The 19,000-nt window shown below is 36.9% G+C and overlaps 1 pseudogene; it reads left to right on the top strand.

Moving 5' to 3' along the window:
* Positions 1-12,485: 12,485 nt before the first annotated feature.
* Positions 12,486-13,171, top strand: LOC114098053 (cell division cycle-associated protein 4-like; annotated as a pseudogene).
* Positions 13,172-19,000: the final 5,829 nt, after the last annotated feature.

The following is a 19,000-nucleotide window of genomic DNA, read 5'->3' as shown; positions in this document are numbered from 1 at the left end:
TAAGAGAATATATATGTATAATATCGTGAATTTTCATTCACTACTTTGGAGAATATAAAATGGTGAAACTATTTTGGAAAACTGTCATTATTTCTTAATGCTGAATATATATACGTAACTTTTCACCCTGCAATTTCATTACGTGGTATATCCCTCAAAAATCTGTACATTTTTACACAAAATGTATAAAGGAAGGTGTTCATAGCAGCACTAGTCATAATTGTCCAAATAGGAAGCAATATAATGTAAATAAAAAATAGAATAAAAAATTATGTTCCTCTCAAACAGTGGAATACTATACATAAATGAAAATAGATAAACTACAGCTCTATGCAACAATATAGGTAAATTTCACACACAAAAACATACTGAAAAAAAGAAGCCAGACCCAGAGGATATATACTTATATATTTATAAAAGGTTCAAAAGCAAACAAACCTGACTGAAGGTCTTAGAAGTCAAGATAATGGTGAACTTTGGGGAGGAGTGGGGTGTGTAGCTGTGGCACACCTGTGGTACTGCTGGAATTGTAATTCTTGATCAAGTTGATCAGGGTGATGGTTATGGGGAAATGTTTACTGTGGAAAACGCCATCAAGCTGTATACAGGTGATTTCTACACACACAAACAGACGCCATGCAGTAAGAAAAACATTTATTAAAAAACAGAAGATCAGAGAATGTCCCTACATGACTTCTGTGCTAAAATAGAACTCAGTTCAGTCTGCTTATTCATATATGGAACTAGTCTATTATGAACTGGAGCTCTAATTGACACACATTGAAAATGCTAGTTTATTTTAAGGATGGAATCCAGGTTCATACTCTCTTTGCTAAATGTTTCCATTTGTGTCAAAGTAGGGCAGAGTAGTCAGATTAATTTAGAACTTTAGACTTAAATTTATTTTAATAGATATTAAAATATACCGCTTAATACATCAGTGAATTGGTAAGTAAACTGAATATTAAGTGTTTATAGAGGCTATTTTCTGGTTGTGTGCATTAGGAATAAATTTAGCTATATATAAAATCTGAGTCACGTAAGAATAATTTTTTAACTTTTTGTCAGACTAACTTCCCTACAGTCAATAAAAAAAAAAAAAAAAACAGGGATTATTTTTTTCTCACCTATCAAGAAGTCTAGATCTAGGATATACATGCAAGGCTGCTGCAGAAGCTCCATTTGCAGTTATCAGTGTCCTGCACCCCCCCACCCCCCGCCCCAGAGTTTCCTGCTTTGCCATTCTTAGTATCTTTATTCTCATTCTTGAACCTTCAGTATCTGGTCTCATAACAATGTTCCACACAGGAAGGAAAATGAAGAATGAAGGAGCCTGGGGGACCTCCTAAATCAGGAAAGCAAAGCTTTTCCCAGCAATTCATCACCTTCTGCTTGTGTTTCCTGTCCCACATCCTACTTTAGGGCACTGAAGGAAGGTGTTATTTTGTTGGGCTCCATGCACTTTAAGAAAACTGAGGTTCTTTGGATGAGGAAGGAGTGAATAGATATTGAATAGACTAGGAGCAGTACCATTTATGCCCAAGATCCATATGCCCATGAACCAATAGGAATTGCTGACAGCATCACTCAAATCTGACATCAGGTGCAAATATACTTTTTATTGGGTTCAAAGAGCAATTTGAATATGGAATGATGTGTTATGCTTTCTACAGAAAACCTGACTCAGACCCTTTTTCAGATGTAATGTTTTGGAGAGTACTATATTTTAAATGCTAATGATAGCATTATAGCAATTCTTTTTGCATGTGACATTTCAAAGGGAACATTTTTTCTGAGTAAACATTGATGGATCATTTACATACACAGCAATGAAATTACTGCATCATTCCATTTGAACCATTTTTTTCCAACCTATCAGAAACTGTCATTTTAAGTTAAGGTTTAAGTTCAATAAAACTAAGGGTATGTTTGAGTTACATATTTTCATAAAAATGTGCTGAGTTGTTAAAACATTAGTCAATAATTCAGGAATACATTAAAAATTTTCCACTTCTACTAAAAGAGTTTCATCTAGTAAACTAAAAAAGAGAATTTGTTTCATATGCTTCTGGGAAATAAGCTAGGATCATAATTTGCATGTAATTTGCATATGCATATCATACCCTAGGGACCCTATTTAAAATTTTTGAGGATTTGCAAATATGATTGAAGAAATCATTAATAAGGCTTAAATTATTTAAAGGGGGAAAAGAAGCCAAGGAGATTTATGAAACCAAACATTCCTCTCAAAACAATGCCATAGAAATATCCATTTTAAAAACAATGTAATTCCCAACTTTCATAAATGCATTTTCAAAAAAAAATAATAAACTCTTATTAGTTTAGGTAGGGCAGTTTCCAAAATCACTGCTTATACAATATGTTTTTTAAAACATATCTGTGAGGACTACTTTGGAAAACTGTGACAGAGACCTCAATCATTTTGTCACCAGAGGTCCAAGGAGTTCCCAAAGAGGGGACATTGACTTAAGACAAGTAGTGTTCTTGGCTTCCGTGTCAGAAAAGAATTTCGGTATGCACTCATCAGAGACACAAAGGTCTATTTAGGAAAGCAGAGGCACATTCAAAGGAAAATGTGGGAGAATGTGGGTTATCTCAAGAGTCAGAAGATTCTGATAAATTAAAGAATATGCATTCAAGGGAGAATGCAGGCCATCTCAAGAGGGAGAGATAGTTATGCTTTGGTGTGGGGTGTTCATATAAAGAGAGAGACAGTTCCTAGGGCTGGATTATGGTACCAAGACAGATTTACACAATTTCATACCATTTTTCTCTGGCTTGTGCATTACCTTCATGTTTCCTTTTGCAGGCCAGGGCACAGGTCAAAGGTCTGTCAAGGGTGTAAGCTGGGTTGCTCAGGAGTTGAAACCCTTCATGGTTCCTGCATTTCAGTAGTTCATGGGCATTTCCTGTATTTTAATGGTTCGTGAATAGTTTTCTGCATTCCAACTGCTCATGGCTCTTTGGATATTCAATCAGTCTTTTCTGTAACTCCCAGTTTTTCTCTCAATTTGAGGTAGAAAATTTTCCAAGTTCCCACATGTAAATTGCCAGGCCTCATTTTGTATTCCTGTTCAAATTCTTGATTAGAATTCCTGTGGCCCTATACCTCCTTTCCGGAGGCTCGATCCACTCACAGAACCTATTTAAAAACTGGCTGATTCCTGTGAACACCTAATTGGAGAAATGAGAGTTTCCTCTCTGTATGAGGAGTAGAGCAGGGCTGCATGGAAAGGCGGATACAACTCCATAACCTTGCCAATGGCCCTATGTCTACCCACATCAGAACAATGAGATTATTGCCAAACATAACTGACAGTTTTTTCCAGGATGGCAACCTGTATGCATCTTTTCTCAATAGCACTTTTTTTTCCCCTTAAGGCAATTATCATGACTTGGATTCTATATTTAGCATGTGCCTCTCTTGCAAACTTGCATCTCTTTGTTAGGGATGTAAGGCTACATTTCCCTTTAAATGATGCCCACCATCATGGACTGTGGCCTATGCAGTCTCACAGTACTCCAAATTGATGAAGTGTTCAGCTACCAACATATTGAAATTTAAAGTCATTTTATCTTTGACCTTGTGTTTTCTAAGTGAAGCCTGATAGGACAACGGGACATGAACATGAGAGAGAAACACACCAGTCAGCAGTGTGCACATACGCAGGCTCAGGCCTACAGTGCACCAGGCAGTATCAGGCACCACCTAATTTAAATGGCTACTTACACATATGTACATGTCTAGGGGCAATCTGGAGTAACTTGGGGGACCCAGATTGGTGGAGCAATCGCAGTGGCTATGGCAGTAGATATAGTAATGGCACCAGAGGAAGCATAATAACCATGCCATAGGACAGAGAAGGTTCTCTGTGTGGGGCAGCACTGGGACTCATGGAGAGAGGCCAGCCCTGCAGTCTGTCCCCACAGAAGCAACAGAAAAACATTAATCCTCAATCTAAGCACTATAACAGTAACTGCTGATGCCTAGACAATACACTTTGTTGATAAATTATTTTAAAATAAAAGCATATACAAAGACTTTGCATGTGTTGATTCCTCAGGCGGGGAGTTATTAGTATTCATCAAAGAATTTTGAATCTATGGTTTTGAAATAGCAGTGACCTTGCAAAGGAAATATCCACAGGCTAAAAAAGAGAAATTCATTGTGTAGAATGTTTCCTTTGAAAGAAAACTATGGCCCTGTGAAGCTTTGAATGAACTATTTTTTTTAACATGGAAGATAATTGAAATGGCAGCAACAGAATGCATGAATTCTTTTTTGAAATTATATGCAGATCACAAAGCCACTTTTGGAAGCCACTTTTCTATAGTAAGTTACAAAAGATGTTAGCAGAAATTTCACAATTTGATCATAAACGTTTTCATTTAAAAGTAAATTTAGATTTGCATGAAAGTTATTTGTATGAAGAATTAAATCTTTAAAGAAAAATTGTCCCCAAAGAATCATTAACTCCATAGATGGTAAAATTTATATTTTTGAGATAATTTATCATGTGTATCCCAAAGTTGTCAGAATTTGCGAAATACTCTTAACAGCAGGAATAATGGTTACATGAGCAGAGCAAATTTTCTTAAATTTAAAAATTATCAAGAATTATCTGTGATCTTGACTTTGCTGGGAGCACAGATGTAATTTTCAATTATATAGTTTGAAAATGAAATTGTTAAAGCTATGTGTTTTGATGTCTTACCAAAACAATTTGCAGAAAAATGTTAAAAGATTTTTATTGTGTTATATAAAATTATGAAGCCAAAATATTATGTTTTTGTTATTGATCTGTTTATGTTGTTATTCATGCATCACCATGATACCATTATGGTACAAAATAAATAAAATTTTTAGTGCTGATTCTTTGATTATCACTATAAGATGATAGAAGAGAGATTGATGTAGACATTGAAGACTGAATAGAACTTGATACTAGGAAGGTTTTTGTCCCACTTTTTTTAATCAGTGTATGATAGTTATAGATAATGGTGGGATTTGCTGTTACATATTTGTATATGCACACAATATAACAATATGATTTGGCCAATATCATTCCCCAGAACTTCCTCTCTCCCTCCCCTGTCATAAAATATTTTTAGAAGTAAAGCTTTATATTTTAGTGCCTTGAAGTGGCACTTTCTTCCTGCTTTTTGAACAGGGGACCCATATTTTCATTTTTCACTGAAAATTATGCAGCCAACCTGCTTTGAACATTTGTTCATTTTGCACAATTTCTGCTCCTCCACGCCCCTACCCTCAGAGCCCTCACAGCCAGCCTTATTCCTCTTCCTTCCTAATCCGGAACATTTGTGATTCACTCCTGCGTTCTTGCCTGCCAGCCATTTGAGTCACAGCCTGTTATTCCACTTATAATGGCATATTTGCAATCATTTTGAACACTTACTCTTTGCTAAATCCTTTACATATAGTACCTAATTAATCGTCACAATCGCTCGGTGGGGTAGGTATTTTAGCTTAATTTTATAGACAGGGAAGCAGAGGTTTACAGTGATTAAACGTTTTCTAATGTCACAGAGCTAATTGGACTGTGAAACCTGCTAGGAAAATGGAAGGAACATTAGATTGCAATTTCTTTGTTTCCTGAATGAGGCGTGACAGTGTTGGCTCATAAATGGTGATCTTCTGCTTCTCCCTTCTTACTCGCTCTATTTGAGATCCTCCCCCTTGCCTTCTGCGGCGGCTCCCATGCCTGGTCCTTGTCACCTAGATCCTACCAAGTCCATATGAAATGTTTCCCACTCCTTCTGTTGAACAAATGTCCTTTTATTTTTAAAGATGCAGTTCAAATATTCACCATTTAAGAAGTCTTGCCTGTCTTCCTCTCGCCACCCCAGTTAGAATCAAGTTTGTCTTCTCTGGCCCAATGTTACACTCCCTTTCTCTTCACAGCCATTGCGATGCTTCTGTGTTTTGTTTTGATTTTAGTTGAAGATGGACACAATACCTTTATTTTATTTATTTATAATTGGAGCTGAGGATTGAACCCAGTGCCTCACACATGCTAGGCAAGCACTCTACCACTGAGCCACAACCCCATCCCAATGTTACTGTGTTTTAACAGTAACCTGCTGGTCTCCACAATAGGACAATTAGTCTCTCACAGATAACGACTTATCTTCATTTGCTTTCATGTTCCCAGATCTCAGTCCAGTTCACCAATGAATAAATAATGAAAAAGTAAACAAAAAAATCAACAGATGAACCGATAATAAAAGGTACAAATATTCTCTCTTACACTGTGGTATTACCCCATTATTATTGTTAATTCTTTAATTTTACTACCATACCCACTTTTATAAATGTCATTTTTCATTTCTATCCTGCATGCTTTATATATCATACTCCATATTTACTTCACAACACTGTCATATTTCTAGTACTATTTCTTCAACACCGGGGAAAACACACAGGAGTTGGGGAAGTTACATAAATTGTCCAACATGACACAATTACTAATGGATAGAGCTATCATTTGAACTCAAATCGCTCTAACTTTTTGAGTGCTTGTGTTCTCAAAAAACATTTGTTTCCTTATATTCTTCATATATTAAAGCACTTGTCCTAAATACTACAGCTCTTTCATTGAAGACACTGTTTAATGTAACCTTTTATTCAGGAAATTCTCTGATGTTCAATGGAACTAAAGAACAATGTCTTTGTCTCCTTCTCCTGTCACATTTGAAATTACTCTTCTAACCGTAACTACTTTCTCTACATACAAGTTTGCCAGTTTATTTTCTCTGACCCAGTGTACAAGCAATGGTGGAAACTTAGCAAGGGAAAATAAGAAATGGGAAGACAGAACCCTCCTCAGTGTTTTAGATATTCTTCAGTGAATGTCTTCATGGCAAATGGAAGTGCGGGCCAACAATGCTGGAGACCTCTCAATTATTGGTGTCTTTACAACTTCCTTACTTTCTCTGGTTCCTTCCCTACATTTTGTATTACCTTCCTCAGGAATATATACAGTTGACAGAAAATAGTTAAACCCTGGCCTGCTTGACTTGAGATTTCTATATAAAGTAGTTGAGATTCTCAAGACAGAAATTTCAAAATTTATTTGGATGTGAATAAGGGAAAGAGCAGAGAAGGAAAGAAACAGACAAAGTCCAGCCTTTCTCTGTCATGAAACTATTTAATTGAAATGACTTCTTTGGTGAATTTCTCATGAAATCCTTTTTTATGACTCTTCATTTGAATTTGATATTTGGTAGTAAATCTCTCTTTTTTTTTAATGCTGAATTGGTTAAGTACTATATTTAAGGAAGCTTCTCAAAGGAAACATCATCTACAATTCTCTTAAATGTTTATGAGATACTAATAGGGTGTAGATTTGCAATTAGGGCTGTATTTTATATGAATTTAAATACAAGACTAATATTTATGTGCAGTGAGAGTAATCCGTCCTTTGGAATGGTAATTCTTTATTTTTTTTTCCACTGAGCAGCTGAGCCTCTGCAGTACCCTCCATCATTTGTCAGATTTAACAACCCAGAGTAAATAGCTCACTGAAAAGTAGCTACGGGTCCATCTTGTTGATCCCAATTTGTCAAACATTGCAGTAAAAAAGTGATAAGACTTTACCAAGGGAGTGAGATTTGTAATTTATCTGAAACTTCAGACCAAACCTAGATATAGAAATATAGATTTCTATATCTTCTAATTATAAATATACTGTCTTGCAACTACGTAGTCCCTTATTTAAAAGTAGTTATGTTATATAACACACTAGGGTTTTCAGTCTTCTACCTTTTGGGTATATTTTTCAATGAAGATATAGTTAGAAGAATATTTTTAAATTGTTGATGCTTTTTCAAGAGTCCCAGAAAGGGTAAGATGTATTACATAAACCAAAACCAGTTTGTAGCAGAGGCAAGGCTAGCATTCAGAAATAACTGCCAACCCAATTTGCTTCACACAAAGTAAAAGAAGCAAGAATGAGGAGATGGTGATTATAGACAATCTCAATTTTGAAATTCAGCTAGGATTTGGATGTTTTCATGTGTTTACAAATAAGAAATAACTCTTAATAAGCTTATTTGACACACTTATTTTCTAATTTCAATTATGATCATTTGTTGAATTAAATCCAGGTCTTCCTTAACTTAGTAGACTTATGCCCTCCTATTAATAAGAAGAAAAAGTGCTTTTCTAAGCATCTCTGAATCATACCCATTATTCAGTGTCCTGGTAGATGACCAGTTATCATCTGTTGAAATCCATGAGTTTCACTAGGAAAGGGGAGGAAATTATTTGAAGTCCAGTGGATAATTTTTCATAACAGGACTATAAACAGAATATGGTATCAATAAGCTTCGACAGACATTAAGTCAACTTCTTTTTATTCTCGAGACCTGCCACTCTACACACATTGTAGGGATGGGTAATGAAAGTAGGGTGATACTGAGCTTGAGAGCATCATGTTTTATCAGGCTGGTTATGCACTATTCAGAAAACATGGAAAACTGCAGTTGAATTAACATATGATGAAGCTGCTTTGGGATCTGTTTCATATACACAAATACCATGGGTACAGTTAGATTCCGAGTCACTTCCAACATCTATTCAATAGAGTCAATAGAACAGTAGGAGCTCAGGGACTGTTTCCTTTACTCAGTCATTTATCCAAAAACCAGAACTCAATCTGTGGACCATAGAACTTGTTAAGAAATAGAGAGTACAAGAAGTGGAGACAACATGGACGAGAGTTCTTTAAAATCATTACTCAGCATTAAAAGAAAATAAAATCATGGCATTTGCAGGTAAATGGATGGAGTTGAAGAATATAATGGAAGTAAGACAATCCCAAAAAACTAAAGGCCAAATGTTTTCTTTAATATGAGGATGCTGACTCATAATGGCGATGGAGGGAGTGCATGGGAGGAATGGAGGAACTTTAGATAGGGCAAAGGGGAGGGAGGGGTAGGTAGGAATGATGGTGGGATGAGTTAGACATCATTACCCTAAGTACATGTATGAAGATGAGAATGGTGTGAAAATACTTTATGTATAATCAACGACTTGAAAATTTATGCTCTATATGTGTAATATGAAATGAATTGCATTCTGCCATCGTGTATAACAAATTAGAATAGATAGATAATAAAAAGAAATCAGATGGCCTGCTGGGAGCAGTGGTGCATACCTGTAATCCCAATGGCTTGGGTTGAGGAAGGAGGATCTTAAGTCAATGCCAGCCTCAGCAACTTTGCAAGGCCTTAAGCAACTTAGTGAGACCGTGTCTCAAAATAAAATATAAAAAGGGCTAGGGATGTGGCTCAGTGGCTAAGCAGTCCAGGGTTCAATCATCCCTACCAAACAAACAAACAAATACAATCAGATAGCCTGAATCAGTAAGTTTATGATATCTCATAAAATATTCAGAAGCCCAGGAGTGATACTTGTGAGGAATGAACAATGAGACAACAGAAGTCCATACACTTGTGGATGGGAGATACATTTGTACAATATGGGTTGGTATTTTCTAGCAATGTGCATATCCTATGGCCCAGAAATTCTACTCATAGGTATCTACCCTCAAGAAACTCCTATACATTGTACGAAAATGCATATTTAAATATGTTCATAAAAGTTTTGTTAATGGCAGTAGAAAACTGTCAAAATTCATTATCATAGATTACCCTATTAAATTATAATACACAGTAATGCTATACAATAATAAAAGTAAAGAAAACTCAACTATTCTTAATGACATATTTTGAGCTAAAGCAAGACATATAAGAATATTCAGCATAAGCTTTTATTAAAAATTAAAAATAGGGAATTAAAATAAGGAATAAATAAGCAGTTAAAAATCTATCATATTTATCAAATAAATCTTGACTTGCTTTTCTTTCTTTCTCACTGCTGGACTTCTCAACATTTTTTCAGAAAATTATAAATCTGCTGAGTATAAATTCAGGCTATCTGATAATACATTTCCTATCATCATTATTTAGCCTGAAATGAAAAATAAAGTCCAGCCCCCCCCCAAAAAAAAATACAGAAGATAAATAAATACACTTTGTAATAAGAAAAATTTCAATTCAATTTATAATTTATTTAAAAAAATTTACTTATGTTTATGTAATAATATGGTCTTGATTTATATAAAGCAAAAATCAATAAGATTATCGAAGAGAAATTTGCAAAGATCAAGAAATAGTTCCAAAGCCTCTCTCTCTGATTCATGGGACAAGGAGGCAAACATATTAATAAGGATAGAACAGATTTTAATAACAAAGTGGACTAAATTGAACAAGTGGAATTCAAGAACCTATTCATCTTTTATAAAATGAATCCATAATCTGAACCATCAGTACTTTTTGACACATTTTGAAAGATTGAAAGAATGTAGTCTAGTAATAAAGATCTGGTCAGGAAAGCAGAAATCACACGAGATCACCTGTTTGGGTATCAGAAAAATGAGAAAGCAAATACAGGATACCGAAGAATCATCAAGATAGTAACTGCAGGGAGTAGACACTCCCCTCACCTGCATTCCTTACCTGTTATCAAGACAGAGTGCCACTTCCACGTGTTAGCAATTGTATCTTTGGGGCTTCTTCTAGAAGGAGATTTTTTTTTCAGCTGTGTGGTCATCCAGAAATGCCAGAGAATTAATACCCTACTTCCCTACCACACCTCATGTACATAGCAGCCCTGCAGCAATGACTGAATGGAACTGTGTACCAAAATAAGCCAGTTCTGCACCTGGAATTGTGTGGTTCTATTTTATATATTACATGGCTTCCTAGATTACTCATGCAGAATTAAATTTCAGTTGCCATTATGGAATCTGTCATAACAACACATTCTTTATTGGCTTTTTCCTTACCTGTATAACTCCCCCATTTCTTGGCCAGATTCACTGAACGTCCCAAATAATTTTTTTTTCATTTGAATCTGAGTCTCAGGGACTGATTTCCAGAGAATCATACAAAAGAGCTACCCATTCTTGCTATGAAACTAACAATACTTTAATTCCAAACTTTACAAGGATATCATATGAAAAGTAAAAGATCAGTCATTCCTATACATAAATGTTCAAGTGCTAAATAAAATTCAGAAACATAAATCCAGCAACATATAGAGGATAATGCAAGATGATGAAGTTATGTATTTCAGGACTGCAAGGCAGATGACATAGGCATATTAATTAATGCCCTTTATTATATTAAAATTAAATATCAGATAATAACTTATTATAATTTTGTAACCATCATGTACAAATGCATATAATATCAAAACTATGTTATTAATTCTAAAATGAAAAATTAATAATTTTAACATATCTTAGTAAACTGAGAATAAAACAAATTTTTTGATTTAATAAAGAGTACCTATGCTTTAATAAATAAATACTCAGAGTTTTCTTTTTGAGCGAAGAAAAAATTAAAAAGTTTCCACTATAATTAATGGGTTTTGTCATTTTATTGGAGAACCTAAGCAGTGCAGTGCAGAAAAAAAAATCCTATAACCTAAGTTATAAGCCATAAAGTTTGGAGGGAAGCACCAAAATTTTAATTTTAAATTCACATGAATTTATCTATAGATTCATTGCAATTCCAAGTAAATACTCAATTTTGGTTACTTTAACTTGATCAACTAAAATATAAATTAATAAATAAATATGGATAGAAAGAGAGACCAGAAATAGGTAAACTATTCTTTAAGAACAAGTTAGAAAAACTTTCCTACTGGATGTAAAAACTTGTTCCTCAAAACGATTATAAGATAAGGATAACCAGATATACCTGACAAGCGTTATAGTGATACAAGAGACTCACACACGTATGCACACTTCATATTTCGCATAGATGGTTCCACCCCTCACAAGAGCAATGAAGATTGTTCATTAAAAAAACTCCAACTGAGCCTTGACCTCACACCATACACATAAATCAATTCTAGCTGAATGAAAGACCAAAAAGTGACCAGCAAAAGTACAGAGGTTTTAGAAAATACAGGAGGAATATCTGTATTCCTTTTGAGTATCAAGTATTTCTTAAATTAGACATAAAACTAACCATATAAGTGGGGGAGAGAAAGAACACATAGGAGAGAAGGAGAGAGGGTGGGAGGGAGAAGGAAGAGGAGTCGAAGAGGACAGAGGGAAGGAAGGAAAGAAAGGAAATTTGAAAAGTGAATGAACCTTGAAGTGTTTATAAATTTTAATGCTACAGAAGGGCTGGAAGTCCTCTTTTCTCCTATTAGAATAATTCCTTCTGCCTTTGTTTGCTAGAGAAAATTAAAAGTATAAATGACACAAAGAGACACTTTCAATGTGAACTCTGAATTGCCTAAATTTTTAAGAGGGAAGGACGGCCTGTACACGGTGGTATGTAGTTCTAGACAACTGACACTACTCTAAGAATGTCTGTGATTTAGACTGAGCAGATCTATGGCCAACCTGGTGGTGCAAGGCACAATGTTTGCACGAGGACTGAGGCGGAAATGTGTTGACCAGGAGGAAAACTGGGAGGGTGCCCTTGCTGGCTTAGGCACTGTCCCTTCCTATACCCTACGGTGTCAGTCACTCCTGAGCATGTCCCTGCTCAAGCTCCAGCTCTGCCACATGCAGGTGGAGCACAGTCTCTATACCTGGCTCCTCATCATCTCAGTGGTGCAAATCCAAGAGATGAGCTGGGATGGTGCGGGGCCAGCGGCAGCACCCCAGAGTGCAGGCTGGGTGCTGCTCAACTGCCTGGTGTGCACAGAGATCCTGTGTGGCACAGTGAGGGGGCCTGAGCAGGGAGGGCCTGCTCCTGACCTGGGAGATGGCCCCTAACAAGGCCATTTCCAAACTTTCCAGTTGGTTCAGCACAAGTATCAAGAAACCTTCAGGGCATCCTTAGGGAAAAAGGCAAACCTCGAGAAAAGAGAGGAAGCTTTCAAAAGTCTCTAGATCAGATAGTGGAGACCTTAGAAAACAAAATGTCAGCACTGTGGAGGAGCTGTTCTCGGATGTGGACCATTCCTACTATGACCTAGACAGTGCTGACAGGAATGATGGGCAGGTCTAAGCCAGGCCTCTTCAGGATGAGAGTCAGGCCTCCTGCCTCCCGGTGCAAGTATGACCTGGCCAATCCAGACCAGGGGTGGAGATCTGGGTGAAGACCTGAGAGGAGGCTCCCAGGGGGACATGGACAAAGCCACATGCCCCAGAGAGCTGATCTTATGTACTGTGACCCACATAGAAAAGCAGGGCACTCAGTCCTGGAGAGTCCCCACCACGGCAGCCTACATCCTAGCCCTGTTGGGTGGTCTCTTGGTTCAGAGACTGTCTCTTGAATCTAGGACAGATTGTCATCGGCAAAGGCTCAGATGCCAGGCCTGTGCCTCTTTCTTGAGGAGGGCAGGGCAGAGGTCCTCACTGGGAGCTGAGAGCTCTCTGAAGGAACTGGTTGACATTTCACATCTTCCTGTGGAAGATGGCAAGCCACAAGCCGCATTCAACCTCATTTAAATCTAGATAGGTGAAGGTTTAAAACTCAGTCTTACATGTTTCTGGCCGTATTTTGTCTTAAGATATATTTCTTAAACTTTTTATACTTTATTTCTTTGGAGTTTTGCAGCTATTTTTTTTAAAGTCTAATTTTTGTATAAATATTCTCTGATGCTACATTAGAAACTTGTATAAGCTGAACGATAAATGTGATTTTTGTTTTGTTTTGTTTTCAGTGAGCTCCACTACACTCTGAGGCAGCAGTGTAAGGGTATAGTTTTCAACTTCAGCTGGATGCAGAACCCTTCTGTCATGTTCTGGGTTACGACAGAACCACTGTACAAGCTACTGAACTCTTTGCTAGGTCTGCTTTGTAGACTCTATCTTTTTTAGAATTCTGTGTAAATGACAAAGGGTTTTATTTATGCCTACTTATACGTAAATGCCACTGAAGGGGAGGGTCAAGTATCTGTGCAGAAATCACAGGTACTCTTTGATCTTCAGATACTGTGGAGTATTAGGCGGTGCCTTCCTTTGGGTGGTGTTCCAGGAGGACACCCTCTGTCTGGTTTCCAGCACGGCCCTACAGAGCGCATACAGATGGAGGCTGTTGTGTGCCAGGCACATGCATGTTTGGAAAGGGTGGGTGTCTTATGCTGTTGGGGTGGAAATGCCTACATTTGCTCCATTAAATTGGTGCTAAAGCAGAATTTCAAGATTAAATTTAAATGTAGAATGAAAGAAATCTGACTCCATATAGTTTATATCCCCTTGATCCTAAGGGTCACATGATGTGCTGCCCCAGGGAGGGAGCTGGTGTGGCCCCTGCACCCAGGTTGCCTGCATCTGCAGATCCTTGTTCCTTTCCATGCAAGGGTTTCCTTGTGCCTCTCTGACTTCAGTCTCTAAGCCTAAAATGTCTATTGTTTTCCTTTGTGTATATGACTATTCTTTAATATAGTTACATAAACCTCACTTTATTAAAAAACTACCCAACACACACACACACACACACACATACACACATAAGAGTCCTTGTAACTGAAAGTCAACTTATTATCAATTATTAATTCTCTTGAATTAGAGTTTTCTTTTAAGTATTTCTGATTTATCCTTTCTTCAGGTAGAGTATCTTGAGAATATGTAATATCATTTAAGAATAATTCAAGAACAATTTTCCTTTATAAACAAATATAGAGGACATAGAAAGTTGAAGAGTCAGATATGCCTTTAATTCATATCAGAGCATCATTTATTTTCTACGTAGATTTCCAAAAGTTATAAAAGAACATTCAATAATAAGGAATTTACTTTGCTTAAAAATGACCAATTTTAATCTACGAAATCTAATCCTTAAGGTGTGCATGGCTAAGCTTTGGTAATCACCCAGACTTGTCTAAACTACCCCTTACAATAGAGAAGTCTTTGCCTATTGAATGACTTTGTCCAATAAGGACAATTGTCTCTCAGAATATACAGAAAAACAAACACCTTCCTTTCTACAGAGAATTGCCTAAGAAATCAACGGTCTCTATTGTCTTTGATGACTCTGAGGTTCAGGAGGCCACTACTTATTCCACTTTGTCTGCAGATTTCTCTTGGAAAGACATCTAAAGAAATTCTAATTCCTCTTCTTGCATATGACCTTACCTGTTTCCTGAGATGAAGAGTGAGGTGTAATAAGCAGTAGGAATGTGGCCAAATGCTTATTATTTTTCTGGAACTGTGGAATATATTTAAAAGTCATCTCCATGTACTTCCTGAAGCAAATCAGCTTGAAAAAAATAAATTGATATTTAATTCTCAAAAATGTACTATTTGTTCCTACTATTCTCTTGGGACTTCTAAAAAAGTTTGCCTTCTGTTTTGGTGGGTCTTTTTCTCATATACCTCTTATTCATCGATTTCCATTATACAGACCATTTGGAAGACCACCACCATCATGAAGGTTAAATAAAGAAGGTTAAGAAGAACATGAAGGTTAAAATAATAATCAAGGTATAAAATCATGGCAGAGGTGTACAGAGTCAAATTTGAGAGATAGATTGTTTTACATTGGGCAAGAAGGGGTTGTTCTCAAGCAGTAATTTAGAATCTAGAATATAATGCGTAAATCAGAACAGGGTAGGTGGATTAATCATCCATGGAGACTGAGGAAAAGAAAGAATTATAGAAGTAAATAGTTGTAATGCTCATCCCAGACACCTAGGCACCACCATTTCCTTGAGTTGGCATACCTATGGCAGGGAAAAACTTGCTTAGCAAGAAACCATTAGGTGTGTAAAGTGGCTTCATATTTAACTTGCCTCCAGTACAGATAGACTGGTATAGATATACGGATCTCTTCACAGCTGTATTTCCAACGAATAATAAATGATTTGGCCTCCTGCCTGTACCAACATCAAGTTTCCGAGCTGCATTGTTGACAGCTCTTAACCAAATACATTTTCCCCAGTGGTAGGTTTGCCAGACACAGCAAATAAAATATAGAATGTCTGGTTAAATTTGAATTTCAGACAAGCAATGAACAACTTGGAGCACAGTTATAAAAATATTAACCATTTTTTTATCGGAAGTTCAAATTTAACTGCGCTTCCTGTATTTGCCTGGTCATCTAACCTAGTCAAGACTTGTGTGAGTGGCCAATTTGACTAACTCAGAAAACGTGGTTTGGCATTTATGTCAGTGTGAGTTAATATTTGAGGGAGAAGTACAGTCATGTACTTTATAGGTTTTAAGATTCCTTCCCACCCAATATCAATTAGAGCTGCAGAGTGAGTATATGAGTGTTCTGGTACCCATGAATGACTACCGCATGGTGATCATCATGAGAATTAAACCCTAGGATGTCCAATCTACTCATATTACCTGTTCACTGCCTCTCCTATTACACTTCCTAGTTCACATTTCTTTGCTGTAATTGTATTGTCTCTTGACTTGTACCTTAAATGCTGTCTCCAGTATTACTTTCAAAAAGGCAGTTATTTCATTTGCTTCTTGAGTGTTACAGTCAGTTTGTTTTTTATTGATATAACTACAGGGACCAACCAGAATAATTGTAGAGGAGGAAAAGTTTATTTGAGGGTTTATGATTTCAGAGGTCTTAGTCCATAGAAAGCTGGCTCCATTCTTCAAGGCTCTAGTTAAGGCTAAACATCATGGTGGTAGAGGGAGGCAGAGGGAAGCAGCTCACATCATGGTGATTAGGAAGCAGAGAGAGAGAGAGACTCAGCTCACCTGATACAAATATACACCCAAAGCCATGCCCCTCCATGTCTCATCCAGCCACACCCTACAACTTCAGGTACCACTCAGTTAATCCCTACCAGGGGATTAACTCACTGATTGGGTTAAGACTCTTACAAACTAATCATTTCTTCTCTGAACCTTCTTGCACTGTCTCACACATGAGCTTTTGGGGGACATCTTAGATCTGAAATATAACACTGAGTAATAAGGAGAAATGTTGATATATAATATTCTTCATACAATGTGACCAGTAGAGGTTCAGAAATAAACACTCCTCAAGCAAACTTTGGCTTTGGCATATTTTGAGTGTTTTTTTTTTTTTCTCTTTCTAATTCAGTTCATTTTTTCTTACCATTCTCCAAGTGCTGGACATACCCATGAGTATGGCTCCAGCTTTCTCTTTCCAAATCATCTTCTAAGAAAAGGCACCTTAGATGGAGGAACCTGAGATAAAAAGCATCCAGTAATGGGCTTAAGCTGAAAGAATGCATATCAGCAGCTTTTGTAAGCTGCTGACAGCAGTATTTTGACACAGCAGTATTTTGCTATTTCAGATGCAGTCATTTTCACTCTTGAAAAAATACACATTTGATCTTCATGTAAAACAGAAGTTTCTAGAAGCATTCATGAACTTCCTTTAAAAATTATTTAGATAAATAGGCACACAGACAGAAATAGGAGAGAAAGACAAAGAAGTACTCACTGACTCCTGCATGAGCAGGAAATATGACAGAAGAGAATAGCATGATTCGGCTTTTTTGCACAAAAGTTAAAATTAATATGCAGCCGACAGGTCTTTGGAGAAGCAGGACTTGTGGCTACGGTGTCTGAATTCTGTCCCTGATTCTAATGACTCATTTTGTGACTCCCTGCAACTTATTAACTTCTCTTTATTCTAATCTCAGCTGCTGGAAAAGAGATTTAATAATACACGATTCACAGGAGGTTATGATCCTGAGTCATAATGCAAGAATCTGTAGAGAGAAAATATTATTAGCTGGTGGAGAGGAGGTGATAAAAGTCATTCTGAAAGGCGACACTTAGGGACCTGGAGACAGGAGCAAAATAAAATTTGTTAAGACACAATTCTCATTTAAAAAAAAAAAAGCTTGAAATCAAGAACCTGAGTTAATGGACATAAGAGGAAATAGAGAGTGGATGCAGGCATCAGGGACAAGTCTAAGCTGCGTTGTGCTGAGTGGCATGTTTTGTTTCCAGAGCGACTGTGCCCTTGCCACGCCCTTTTTCCCCCATCTGGTCCCCCTTCTGCCTTCCACACACTCCATTCCACTAAGGATTCTGTCTCCTTGCTACCCTGAGCTTGAAACTGTTCTCTGGTGCATTATTGGTGCTAATGTTAAGACAGAAATAAACTTGTAAGTTGAAAAGAGTATTATTTTACAATTTGGCACCAGAATTCCTTCTGAGAAAAGAATATTTTTTGGCTTCATGTTTGAGAAAAGAAAGGTGAGGACTGAAAGAATTAGGTAGGAAGGAGATGAGTTGAAAACTGTTCTTCAAAGAAATGAAGTCCTGAGATGAAGGAGAGATTAGGGGGGTGGGAGGGAAGGAGATGTCTAAGGAAAGTCAGCATTCAGATTGGTGGAAATGACACAGATACATTTTAAAACCTGAGCTATCTAATATGCATTTTAAACTGTTCGTATTATTGTGCTATAAAACTACCCACAGGGTGCCTTTTTTCCCCACATGTATGGAAATGAAGAAAATGGGTCTGAGAAGCAAATCGAGAACATGGACAGCCAGTGAGCAAGACAGGATTATCTATGGATTGGCTTAATTTGAAGCAAATAAGCTTTATTTTAAAGATAGAAGAGATCAAGAAAAAAAATCATAAATACCTCACCTCCTCCAGAACTTCCAGAATGATTGGAAAGAAGGGTTTATGTCAATTTTACCTTAATTTCCACAGGTAGACTGCTGGCCCCCTCCGGAACTCTTGGATTGAACAGAGATCATCAGGCCTGTCTGTTGCTCCAATGTGAGGCGATGAGTAACCCCCTGCCTCCCTCCTACATGTCCTGAGTCTCCTTTCACTAGATTTGCTTCTCCCAGGGGCAATTCCAGAAAACATTTCTTTTGAAATTTGAATTAACGCAGCTGAAAAAAAACATACAACTCTTTTTTTTTTAAAGTAGGAAAGTCATTTGTCCCCCATCCTATTCCTTGCAGAGATCTTTCAATTTTAATGCAGATGAAATAAGACTGAAAAAGGGGCTTTATGGAAT

This window comes from Marmota flaviventris, chromosome 8 (genome assembly GCF_047511675.1).
Source record: "Marmota flaviventris isolate mMarFla1 chromosome 8, mMarFla1.hap1, whole genome shotgun sequence".
In the NCBI taxonomy this organism is placed as follows: Eukaryota; Metazoa; Chordata; class Mammalia; order Rodentia; family Sciuridae; genus Marmota; species Marmota flaviventris.
Note: the sequence above shows the minus strand (reverse complement) of the source record. Positions and strands in the feature narration are given on the sequence as shown.